Source organism: Mus musculus, chromosome 17 (assembly GCF_000001635.26).
Source record: "Mus musculus strain C57BL/6J chromosome 17, GRCm38.p6 C57BL/6J".
In the NCBI taxonomy this organism is placed as follows: domain Eukaryota; kingdom Metazoa; phylum Chordata; class Mammalia; order Rodentia; family Muridae; genus Mus; species Mus musculus.
Window position 1 is genome coordinate 70,204,408 of NC_000083.6, and position 13,706 is coordinate 70,218,113.

Sequence of the window (13,706 nt, forward strand, 5' to 3'; positions counted from 1 at the left end):
GATATAGTTTAGTGTTATTGAAGGATAGTTTCTTCAAAACAAAACAAAATAAAACAGAACCATAGAATACTGAAGCCATTAAGGATAAAGAAAATGCTATAAGGCATACCTATCTGTCACCTTAATTATTTTGTGAAATAGAAATCACAATGTATCCCTTCTTTACATAATAGCAAGTGGAAAACTGATAAATAACTGCAAAGGAGAGTTTGGTTTAGGAACTCTACAATATGCAGATACTCCAACAAATGTTTATTTATATATATATGTTATTATATATAAATTATATATGTATAATTTGTAGATAGATAGATAGATAGATAGATAGATAGATAGATAGATAGATAGATAGATAGATAGATTTCATTTGTTAGCTACAGAGGAATTTTAAGAAATATTTTAAAGAACTCACAAAAGAATATCTTTGGCTAGTCAATATCCATCAAAACTATTGCCTGGATAGTATTCCAAAATATCCACGACCTTACCAATATGTAGAAACGTAGTAGCAGCGCCCCAAAATGAGTATGTTTAAAAATGAAATAAAAGGAAATTAAGTCCCATTTTTTATTGGTACCGTCACAAATCTTAAAACAAGCACCGCTGAATTTTGCATTTTTATTTGGTTTAGATTGATGCTAAATGATTTCATTTTCTTCATTCTTCCACTTAACAAAGATAGATCTCTTTGCAGGCTCTGAATAATTTGTCATGCATTTGCATTTAGTATGAGACCGTTGTTTCTCAGAGCTGTCTGCCGAGCTGATGCTGTGTATGTTAATTTTAGCTATGGATTTACAGTCAGAATTCATCCTCCTCACCTACTGCAGAAGAAAAATCACCTATGAAATCACTGATTGGTTCACGCGCTGGTACTCAAGTGTCCCGCCCCGAGTACATCAGCACCACCCGTGAACTTGCTAGAATATGTTTGCTTGCAAACAAATACTTAATTTTTGCAGTGCTTTACTCATTCTGGATACTACCTCCTTGTCTGATGTATAGTCGGGAAGATGATTCTCAGATCTCAGCCATCTCTGAAGTACAACAGTTGTTTTATTTCCTAAACATGTAGTTCTCTCATTTTCATGTAAATGCTTGTCCAATTGTGCTGTTATTTCCTGCACCGTTTGAGTTCTTTTCAGAAAATCCTTGCATAGACATATATCTTAAAGTGTTCGACAAGTTTCCCTAGAAATTTTCCTCGCTTAGATATTGTATAGAGGTCTTTGATACTTTTTAATTGACTCTTTTGAAGGACCATTCAAGAACTTGACCTTGTTCCATTTCTCTACATACAAATATTTTTTTAATTGAACCTTGCTTTATCTTTTTGACAAGATATTTTTAAAATCTTTGTCAAATTAGATAGTTTTTATCTTTGTAGATTTATATCCGAGTGTTCTATTCCTTTGTTTGACATGTCTGTTTGGGGACTAGAACCATGTTATTTTCGTTCCTGTTAATCCGGAGTATAATATATGATCAGTTCTTTTGATCTTTCTGCTCAGGAATACTTCAGCTGTTCAGGACCCGTGTGCTCCCCTGTGAACTTTAGGATTGTTTCTAGTTCTTAAATGAGTATCACTGGAATTTTAATGAGGGTTATGTTCAGTCTAGACAGTGTATTAGCTAATGTTCACAATAGTCACTCTGCCAATCTATAAATGTAGAATTATTCTGCTTTGTAAAATCTATTCAATGTTGCAAAACTTCACTAAAAAGATCTTTCACCTCTTCGGTCAATCCTTACAAAGTTTTTGTTTTGTTTTTATTTTGTTTTTATTTTTAAATTATTGTGAGTGGTGTTTTTTTTAATTACTTTCCAGCGATTGCTGTTGAGAATGCTAAATGGTTTGGCTACCATGGAAGTCAGAACAGAAGCTTCTCAGAAAAGAAAATTCGAATGACCATATGGCTCAGATGTACCACTCCTAGGTATGTATTTCAAGGAGCCTCAGTCAATATATCATAGAGATGCTTAATAAAATGGAGACAGCCCAGACACCCATCAATAGATAAATAATGAGCTAAAGTTATATAGTTATACAAACAATGGGATTTAATTTAACCATGAGTAAAACTGAAACCATGGCATTTCCAAGACAATGACTGAAACTGAAAATCACTTATTTAAAGTGAAGTAAAACAGACTCAAATATAATTGCCACTTTTTTTTCAAATGCAGAACTTAGATATTATTCTATACATATTTGTGTTTAGAGAGGGAACTGGACAAGAGACCATGGTGGGGGAATTTTAAGGGCATAGATAGTGAGGAAAAGACTCCTCCAAAAAAGAGTATCTTGGAATAAGGGTGACACGGAGTCAGGAAGAGGTCTTTGAGAAGAATGGGACAAAAAAAAAAGAGGAGGGGATAAGGATGGGGATCGGAACCAGGAAGGTACAGACAGACAGACAGACAGACAGACAGACCAACAAACTGGGATTGAAAGTGCAGGAAGAATGAAGACCAAAGTGTGGACACTTTGACCCTTCTTAGAATTGGGAACAAAACACCCATGGAAGGAGCTACGGAGACACAGTTTGGAGCTGAGACGAAAGGATGGGCCATCTAGAGACTGCCATATCCGGGGACCCATGCCATAATCAGCTTCCAAACACTGACACCATTACATACACTAGCAAGATTTTGCTGAAAGGACCCAGATATAGCTGTCTCTTGTGAGACTATGCCGGGGCTTAACAAACACAGAAGTGGATGCTCACAGTCAGCTATTGGATGGATGACAGTGCCCCCAATGGAGGAGCTAGACAAAGTATCCAAGGAGCTAAAGGGATCTGCAACCCTATAGGTGGAACAACAATATGAACTAACCAGTACCCACCAGAGCTCATGTCTCTAGCTGCATATGTATCAGAAGATGGCCTAGTCGGCCATCAGTGGAAAGAGAGGCCCATTGGTCATGCAAACTTTATCTGCCTCAGTACAGGGGAACGCCAGGGCCAAGAAGTGGGAGTGGGTGGGTGGAGGAGTGGGTGGGGGACTTTTGGGATAGCATTGGAAATGTAAATGAAATAAATACCTAATAAAAAATAAATAAAAAATACAAAAAAAGAAAGTGCAGCACTATACTCCTTTGCATGATAACAAGAAATTATTAATAGACATAAAAACGTAAATATAGGATCTCCACAGACCTTACTGATTCAAAAACTCTGGGACTAAACATGACCCACTGTGTTCAGGATCCTTAAGTTCTCAGAGTTCTCTGAGAGGGCCTGCTAAGTTTCAAAATTTCTGAATTTCAGAAATGAATAACCAGTCTTGGAGCCAGTTTTGTTTGGTGAGAAATGTTGTAACCCAAATATGGGTAGCGTGGCATTGGCGATTAGTAAACCCAAGATGAGTTGCCTGAGCAAAACAAAGATGAGAGCTGAGGAAGGCATGTGCCATCCTCCCCTTTAGGACAAGTATCCATCTATCGTGGCCCACAGAGGGCCAGTGACCTGTGGGCCTCGTGTCTCTCGGGTAAAAGGGCATTTAACCCTTGTGTTTCCCTTATTATCTGTCATCAGTGAGCCAAGTGAAACTGTGTAAATCCATATGATTTCTCGAAAAAAAAAAAAAGCATGGAGCTTATGAGCAGGGCAGCAATTGCCCTTTGAAGGAAAATGCAGAACTTCTGAAAACTTCTAATAAACCATCTTTCAGGTCCCAGTGTTCTTAGCAATTCAGTTTACATTAGGGGGAAAAACACTATTTCATTGACTTGTAACTGGAAATCTCTTGTAGGCCTAATTATGTAACTCATTTAATATAATATGTGCTATATTGTATTGTTATATTTTCTCGTTTAGTCACACATACATAGAGAATCAATTGGCATAGTTTCCTTTTGTCTCTATTCATTCTGTCTGGTTTTATAAGTATTGCTGCACCAGAAAAACCCTAATTTTAAGAGATTTGTTAGTAGTGGAATATTGAGTTTTAGGATCATATTTTGAAGAACTTGCACTTGGGATTCTATATTCTTTTCAATTCTTAGTTACTTATGTATTATCTGGTGGTAAATTTGATACAGCCAAGGCTCATTTTCATGAAAAAGAATGGCAACAAGATTTTTTCCTCAAGTCCAGATGGAATAAACTACATTGTAACATCCTTAAGGAAAACAATACATGAGAAAACTACACATATTTCTCACTGAAAAATCATAAAAACACTGTATGATCAAAATAAACAACACATTTTCCAAGATGACCTTGCCTGTTGAAAACCAGCCAGGGAATAACTAGTTTAATTTTCAGGAAAGGCATCTTAGCTGAGAATCTTCAACATGAGTGAAGCGGAAGAAGAGGAATTGTCTCTTTGGAGGACAAATTTGACATGCTTGCAGGACTAAGAAGATGAAAGAAGAGTTTGAATAAATAAAGTATGCAACATATATAAACGATATGAGAGGAAATAGTGCAAGGATCTGTGGAACTTCACATCACCGAAAATTATGTTCCCAAAGTCAAACCAACTCCACTGACCCACACTTGAGGGACCGAACGATCTTACTCTTTAACCTTCTAAATAAGCAATATTTGGGACTCTGTGACTGACAATATCCAAGGACATGCTCATTTGTAAGGAGGGCTGTGAAGTTTGGTTTCACATAGAAGACACTTGGCTTCGTATCTGATGATTTGAGGAAACGGGTGTTGAGATGCTATACTTCTGTTTAGGGCTATTAGGGCATTTTACTCATTCACACCACATCGATATGGGGTAAGGTTAGTTTTTAAAGTTAGGTTTTAGCAAATATTTAAATGGAAATATGATTACATGATTTCCCCCTTCCCTTTTTTTCCCTCCAAGCCTCCTATGTATCGCCTTCTGATTACATCTTGAAATCATGACTTCTTTTTCTTCAGTTGTTGCTGATGTGTATGTGTGTGTGTGTGTGTCCCTAGCATATATCATATATTCATATATATGACTAAATATATAGATTTGATAAAAATGCAATCTGTTCAGTTTGTTTAATGTTTTGTAGGTATATGATTTTATGGGTGATGTGATATTGGCTAGCCATAGAGGAGACTCATCACTGGAGACCATCATTAATTCAACTCTCATCAGTCCTTAGGTCCTTGGTTGCCTGTAGTCCTTTGTCTATGGGTAGACCCTGTGAGAGCACCTGATTCCATGTCAGCATGTCTATTGGTGGTGTGTCCTTCAGGCAATCAGGTTGGCTGGGTACAATAATAAAGCAGCTACACAGTTGGGTCACTGCACCCACAAGGAGACCAGAAGAGATGGATTTTTATGATATTTTTCAGGGGTATTCTGATCGAGCTCATATGACAAGCTGCATGTCTCAGCAGGAGAAATAGTTTATAGTACTTTGGGGTCTAACATTTCTTTTTCTTTCTTTCTTACTTTCTTTCTTTCTTTCTTTCTTTCTTTTAATAAAGGACAACATTTAATTGGGCTGGCTTTCGGGTTCAGAGGTTCAGTCCATTATCATCAAGGTGAGAGAAGGCCAGCATCTAGGCAGGCATGATGCAGGCAGAGCTGAGAGTTCTACATCTTCATCTGAAGGTTGCTAGTGGAAGATGATGACCAGGCAGCTAGGAGTAGAGTCCTTTTTTTTCAATTTTCTCATTTTTTATTAGATATTTTCTTCCTTTACACTAACATTTCTAAATGAAGGAATTTTGTTTTCTTTTTCTTTAAACAAAATCTCAATTGTTTGGTTTTACCAATGAAGACTCCGGGAGCCAGATGCTGGGGTGGAAGCCTGTTAGCTCAGAGAAGCAGAGAAATCACCCAGCTGACCTTCCTCCTGACATCCCACCAGAATCCCCTCTCAGTGCCTCAAAAACTTCCTCACACTGAATGTCCCTCCCTTCTACTTCCTGTGTGTCTCTCTATCTGTCCTCCTGACTCCCTCTTACTCTCTATGGTTTGTTTCCTATGTTCACTTCCTATCAGCTGGTTGCTTGCTCTGCCTTCTGAACTAAGATTGACTTTATGTAATCCTGCTAACCATATTCAATCTAGAGGGCTCTTGAATTAAAGATGTGTGCTAAGGCTGATCCACACCAAAACTAAAATTCCAGTTAATAACAGAATCTCTGGGTTCATAGTCTTAACTTCAGAGGTACTATACAATATTCTGTGGCATCTATAGCATCCTCCAAAGATATGTAGTCCATAGCATTGGCTGTTGCTGCCCTCTGTCTTTTCAGTGATAAAATCAACCAAAACTCATCTCAGCTATGTTAATGAAAATAATAAGGGAAGGTTGACATTTCCGTTCATTCCTACTCTTTCAGAGTTAAAGAGTTGTCATCCAATAATTGGGTTCATCTCACAAATGGGCTCTATTGAAAAATAACACCATGTGATTTAGATGCAGAGGAACTAAGGGTTACTTTTGTGAGATCATTACTTGAAGAAGTACCTGTTTCTAGCATTTGTAGGATTAAGTACCTCATTGCCACCTCATTGGCTTTCATAGCCTGAAAAGGCAACCATTGAATTATTTGATTAGAACTAACAAAGACAATAGTACTATAAATATATAATCCCTCATTACCTTCTATTATTCCTGTTAATTTTTATGCAGTGAACCCCCTTGGTAAATAATGCATTGTTTTCAAGGAAGTATACCAAAATTAATTCTAAAAGGAGGGATAATATTTCTCAAAACTTCACGTGTGTATTTGCACAATTTTAAGATATTCCAGTTCTAAGATGTCTTCCCTGCTTCTATTTAATTAAAGGAAAAAGCTCTTCATCAAAACATTGTCAAGAAGTTGTCAAATTGATTTACCAAGTTAGGTTTGTTCTTTTGCATGATCTAAATGACTTCAATCTCAATCTTTTAAATGTTTCTTTAAAGGAACCTAAAATTGATCTTCTGTGTTGAATACTAAGAAATTGTCTGTGATGTCTCTCCATAGACTTGGGGTGTAAATGGGGAGGGGTTTCTCCTAAGAACCTTCAAAGGTATTGTCTCATTTAACTCATAATCCTTTGAAGAAAGTAGACCCTCTCATTCACATATAATGAGAATTGTTTCACAGACCAGGGTATATAAACCATCACAGCCAAGCCTTGCATGACATGTGGCATCTGGAAACGGTTTTCACAGGTGGAATATACAAACGAGACTTTCTATTTTGTGTGTGTAACAAGATTGCCTCATAATATTTCCATTATACCACTAGAAACTCATAGTGATTCATCTGGCACTAGGCATGATCGGTGATAGAAAATAATTGCAAAGTGATTCATGTCACCATAACTTAGTTTTAATTTGTGCTATCACTAGAGCCATTTGCCCATGGTGAATGTCAATCAACTTGTAACATGAGCACCAGGTGTTCCTCTTCTTTCCCTCAAAACTGTTACAAATAAACACCAACTGTGGGTGTCATGTGCAGATGAGGACTCTTTCCGAATGTGCTTGGGAAAGGACCAAGTCTGTAGAAAAGACTGCAAAGTGTGTGTCCTGTTGGGCTTTTCCTCAGTGATGCAAGCTAGCGTCAACTAAGAAGAGGGGACATCAATTAAGGAAATGCCTCTATCAGATGGTCTCTAGACAAAGGCTCAGGGGCATTTTCTCGATGGATGATTGAGGTAGAAGGGCACAGCAACTCTCCGAACAGCTATACCTGAGAAGGTGGTCCTGAGTGTGTAAGAAAGAAACTAGGAAAGCTAAGATGGAGCAAACCAGTAAGCAGCATTCCTCCATGACCCCTGCTTCAGATCCTTCCTCTTAGGTTCCTGCTTGAGTTCATGCCTTGATTTTCCTCAGTGATGAACTATGGTGTGGAAAACCATCTCCTCCCCCAAGTTGCTGTTCCTTATGGTGCCTTTTCGCAGTAATAGGAAGTAAATTAAGCCAGTGCTCAGACAAGACAGGGCACAGAAAGCTCTCAGGGTGTGAACACCTGCCCTTGGATGCTATAGGAGCCTCTTCCTCAGAGTAAGCCATTGACTCCAGCCTTGTAGGCTTTGGTTTTTCCATTTAATTCAAATTCCTACCAGAAGAAGCTTCCAGGAACTCATTAGTATGTCAGTATTTAAAATCTCACTAAGATTATATCTGTTGAAGGAGAAATATCCTCTTCTCAAGAACTGGGCATCCTATAGAGAAGGGAAAGGAGTATTTTAAATGAACAAAACAAGAAAACAAATATCTACTATGGTGTTTTGAGAAGTGATAACAACTTCTTCCTAAGTCCCATGGGTTTGTATCATACACACATACATGCTGCAAAAATGGACACATACACACACACACACACACACACACACACACACACACACACTGGTTTTGATGGGGTAAAGAGAAAAAGAGGGCTCGGAAATGCACAGAGATTAGAGATAACAGTGTCACCTGCTTGGGACATCAACTGACTGGAGAATGCTGTGTTAGAATTGTGGCCAGCCAGGCTTTTCGGATGTCACCTGTTAATGACCACAGCAGCTGGAGATGTCACCTGTTAATGAGATAGAAACCATAGCAGCTGGAGTACTGCAGCACACCCCAAGAGACTAACAACCAAATGGCAGTAAGTAGGCCATTATGAGGCCTCTTTGCTGACAGGCAAGCCCATAATGAATAAGGGACATGTGCTGGGGTTAGCAGACTCTATTTCCTCCTCTTATCACCCACTATAATGTCACCCTTTACCACAGAGGACAGGTGGATAGAAAGATCTAACAAAATGTTTAGAAGAAATGTGAAAGTTAGAAATTGGGAATTACCACAAAACATGATCTAGTATAGTTTAATTTTATATCATTAAAGTATATTATGCAGGCTGGAGAGATGGCTCAGCTGTTGAGAGCACTGACTGGTGTTCCAGAGGTCCTGAGTTCAATCCCAGCAACCACATGGTGGCTCACAACCTCCTGTAATGGGATCCAATGCCCTCTTCTGCTGGTTCTGAAGACAGTGACAGTGTACTCACATACATAAATAATCTAAAAAACAAAACAAAACAAAATCTCTCTCCTTAGAGGACAAGAGAAAGAATTATAAAATAAATAAGGTATATTATGTACAGGATAAAATTTAACTAGTCTAACTATAAATATAAAATTAAACTTATACTATTATAGTCCTCTAGATGGCTACTGTTAAGAGGTATAGTTTTGTCCTATAGCAGATGAGGAAAGAGCCCTGTGATGCATACAGGTACCAGCTACTGCATCATGATTTACAGTGACTTTATAACATAATCCAAAGAACATTACCGTCTTCCTACCTAGAGACTGTCTCACCTGGTTCCCATTCATACAGGTGAAGAATCTATGAGACAGATCTGTGAGTGAGCTATAGTCAAGTCAGGCTTAGAGCTTTCCACTACCCTCTCAGAAAGCATACTTTTACAAACAAGTTTTTAAAAGCAAACTAGGCATTGTAGAGAAATGATCATTGATCGGCACCTATTCTGTGCATATATTTAATCTCCATCTATTACTTTATTTTTGTGCTGATGGACAAAATCCTCTAGGGATATTATCTGCAGATTGAATTTTATCTGCTTCCACTTCCTCTTCAGCATCACATAGTACTGGAACTAAAGGTCACACAATACTTCCCAGAATACATGAGAGTAAAGAATATAATCGAGGATACTTTGCCTGTATTTGGACTGGATGCCTGGCTTCTGTGAATGCACAGCTCTGAGTATAATCATTATTTACATTTATAAATAATCAATCCACAGGGCAGAACATAAAATCATCAGAGGCTGAGACAAAGACTGATGCTATCACCAGGGGCAGTAGATGAATCTGTGTATTTCATTCTAGGTTGAAAGAGTTTCTAGTGCAGGATCTACAATTCTGTTTCCAGCAGATTTGTATCAAGGATCATAGCTTCAAATATTACTTGGTCATGAAGTGAGCTCATATTTAGTAAAGTCCTCATAATATTTCCCTCGTTGGGGCTTCCTCCATCACAATACAGAGATATTTAATTGCCGTCAGCAGTATCCCCTAGGAACTTCAATAGTGATTGCTTAGTCTTGACTAATACTACAGAGTTTCATAGTCAGACTCTGCCTAGATCAGGAGAAGGAAGAGCCACAAAGTATGTCATTTCCAGTGACAGCAGAATGTTGGTCTCCCATGCTAAGTCATGCAGCAGCACATATGTGCCTCCCCCAATATAAAATAAATAGAAATGTAAAAAGAAAGAAACAGTTGTTAACTATTCTATGCATGTTTAATGGAAATGGTGGAAATGTGAAAAAACAAATTGTATTTAATGTCCTAGAGGTTAGCAGGGGTGTATGTCTCAGATGTTTACAGTACGGCCAGTAAAATAAATAGGTAGATAACTTTGCTTTCATTTATGTAATAAGAACTATCCCTTCTAAAATAAATACCAATGCTCAACACGAGAGTTAAACATACTGTATTAAAGCATTAAGACAACTCATTTAAGAGGTGGAAATGCAAATGTTTCAAGGGTCTGAGTTCTGACATATAGCCTGAATCAAGGAGCCCCTTTTGCCTAACAGTTGACAACGGCTCTCGTGTGTTCCAGTAGCTCAAGAGAAGACAAATCCCTGAACAGACTGAGGAAGAGAGGCCTTATTGTACGTCACCAGGCTGTATTTTTGCTATGTCCCTGGGATCCCTCCAACATATACATTCTCCTAGAATGTCCAATGAAGACAGTGTTAAATGGCCAACTTGGTTTAGTTTTGGACTTCTAATGAAGTCTGCCTCTGCATTATTTCCAGTCTATATGTGACAGCCTTTTTATGTGTTACTAATGGAACCCCCCCCCACACAAAATCCCATGGCAGGAAGTATTATTTCTATTGTGCAATCTTAGGTAACAGACTTGGTGTCTTACCTAACTCCAACTCTTGGCTGATGAAAGATCTCAGCCTAGGAAACACCCTAAAATACATAACTGTATTTAATGAACAGTATCCAAGGAAATCCTCACGTTTTACTGCAGAAAAAAATGAAATATAAAAATGTGTAATACTATACTTCATGCCGATACATATAACTTTGATTTGTTCTTCAGATCTCAGAATAGTAAAGGCATTTGATGAATTCAGACGGGTAGAAAGCATTGTTTGCCAAGATAAAGATAGAACCAATGGGCCTTTCTCCTACAGAAGTTGCTTTACTGGATTTTATGAAAAAAAAAATTAAGCCAATCCTCATTAAAATAAAATAGTGTAAGTTTTTAAAAGGAAAATAAAGATAGAACCAATGTCCGTTGTGTGCATTATTGCACAGTGCTAAGAACCATCCCTCAGCAGCTTCAGAAAGAGACTCTCATCATGGCATGGATGATAGTTCCACACACAGAGCAGCTGTTATTTCATGGTAAAACAAAAGCAATCTGCCCTCCATGGTGCACATGGTATTATCTCAAGCTCCCATCAGGAATCACCCAACCATTGGTCACCACCACCTGTCTTCTTAAAACTAGAAATTCCTGAGGCTGCAGTTCTCTGCTTTCTCCTCTTCTCTTTCCATGGGGAGCTGTCATTGACAGTAATTTCCTAATTGTGCCTTGTCCCTTTCAGCTTATGCCAGCAACAATTACATGTGGCATTCTTTGAACCTTACTACTACCCAAGAAGTTCTATATGTGTCATTTTGAGTTGGCCAAAAGTCATCCTGATATAATCCTCTCTTATTTTTATTATTGTCTTTCTCAAACAAAGCAGGAAATCCTAATTAATTGGGTTTGTTAAAATTCAAATATACAGCATTTTTCTGGATAAGTTTATCTCCTGCCTGACAGTACTCAGCATGACCTGATCTAATACTAAATCCAATAAAGAGCTCATATGTGATCGTGAAGGCTTCAGAAGCAACAGAGCTTCTTGGACAGGGTTCCTTCTGGCCTTCATCCTCAGCCAGGAGGCAGAGCTGATCCTCAGACCTCTGTTCACCTTCCCTACCAGAGGACAGCTTGCCTATAGGGAGTGCTCTGACTCCTGGGACTCAGGAAAGAGCTAGTCTCCCAGGAGTGCTGACACAGGCTTACAGACTCACAGGAGGAACAAGCTCCAGACAGAGACATCTAGAACATCTAACATCAGAGATTACCAGATGGTGAAAGGCAAAGAATTTTACTAACAGAAACCAAGACCACTAGGTATCATCAGGACCCAGTACTCCCACCATAGCAAGTCCTGGATACCCCAACACATCAGAAAAGCAAAATTCAGATTTAAAATCATATCTCATGATGCTGCTAGAGAATTTTAAGGACATTAATAACTCCTTTAAAGAAATACAGGAGAACACTGCTGAAGAGGTAGAAGTCCTTAAAGAGGAAACACAAAAATCCCTTAAAGAATTAGAGGAAAACACAACCAAACAGGTGAAGGAATTGAACGAAAACATCCAAGATCTAAAAATGGAAGTAGAAACAATAAAGAAAACCCAAAGGGAGACAACTCTGGAGATAGAAATTCTAGGAAAGAAATCAGGAGCCATTGATTCAAGCATCACCGACAGAATACAAGAGATAGAAGAGAGAATCTCAGGTGCAGAAGATTACATAGAAAACATGGACACAACATTCAATGCAAAATGCAAAAAGATCCTAACTCAAAACATTCAGGAAATCCAGAACACAATGAGAAGATCAAACCTAAGGGTAATAGGTATAGATGAGAATTAAGATTTTCAACTTAAAGAGCCAGTAAATATCTTCAACAAAATTGTAGAAGAAAACTTCCCTAACCTAAAGAGAGATGACCATAAACATACAAGAAGCCTACAGAACTCCAAATAGACTGGACCAAAAAAGAAATTCCTCCCAACACGTAATAATCAGAAAAACAAATGCACTAAATAAAGATATTATATGAAAAGCAGTAAGGGAAAAAGATTAAGGAACATAGAGAAGCAAAACTATTAGAATTATACCAGACTTCTCACCAGAGACTATGAAAGCCAGAAGATCCTGGACAGATGTTATACAGACCCTAGGAGAACACAAATGCCAGCCCAGGCTACTATACCCAGCAAAACTCACAATTTCCATAGATGGAGAAGCCAAAGTATTCCATGACAAACCAAAATTTACACAATATCTCTCCACAAATCCAGCCCTTCAAAGAATAATAAAGGAAAAACTCCAACACAAGGCAGAAAACTTTGCCCGAGAAAAAGCAATAAAATAATCCTTCAAAAACCTAAAAGAAAATAGCCACAAGAACAGAATGCCAACTCTAAAAACAAAAATAACAGGAAGCAACAATTACTTTTCTTTAATATCTCTGAATATCAATGGACTCAATTCCCCAATAAAAAGACATGGACTAACAGATTGTCTAAATAAACAGGACCCAACATTTTGCTGCATAGAGGAAACTCACCTAAGGGACAAAGACAGAAACAATCTCAGAGTAAAAGGCTGGAAAACAATTTTCCAAGCAAATGGTCCAAAGAAACAAGCTGGAGTAGCCATTCTAATATCAAATAAAATCGTCTTTCAACCCAACTTAATCAAAAAAGATAAGTAGGGGCACTTCATACTCATCAAAGGTAAAATCTACGAAGATGAACTCTCAATTCTGAACATCTATGCTCCATATACCAGGGCAGCCACATTCATTAAAGAAATTTTAGTAAAGCTCAAAGCACACATTGCACCTGACACAATTATAGTGGGAGACTTCAACACCCCACTCTCACCAATGGACAGATCCTTAAAATAAAAACTAAACAGGGACACAGTGAA

General features: G+C 38.0%; 1 protein-coding gene across 12 annotated transcripts in view; it reads left to right on the forward strand.

Moving 5' to 3' along the window:
* The window catches only part of Dlgap1 (DLG associated protein 1), an 852,341-nt gene that overhangs the window by 235,335 nt on the left and 603,300 nt on the right, over positions 1-13,706 (forward strand). For 3 of the 12 annotated variants that reach the window (NM_001360665.1, XM_011246406.3, XM_011246407.3), the window contains exon 3: positions 1,830-1,938. The exons of the other annotated variants lie outside the window; for them this stretch is intronic. The gene's annotated coding sequence lies outside the window, so the exon portion shown is untranslated. The remainder of the gene's footprint in view (positions 1-1,829; positions 1,939-13,706) is intronic. 12 annotated transcript variants of the gene reach the window in all.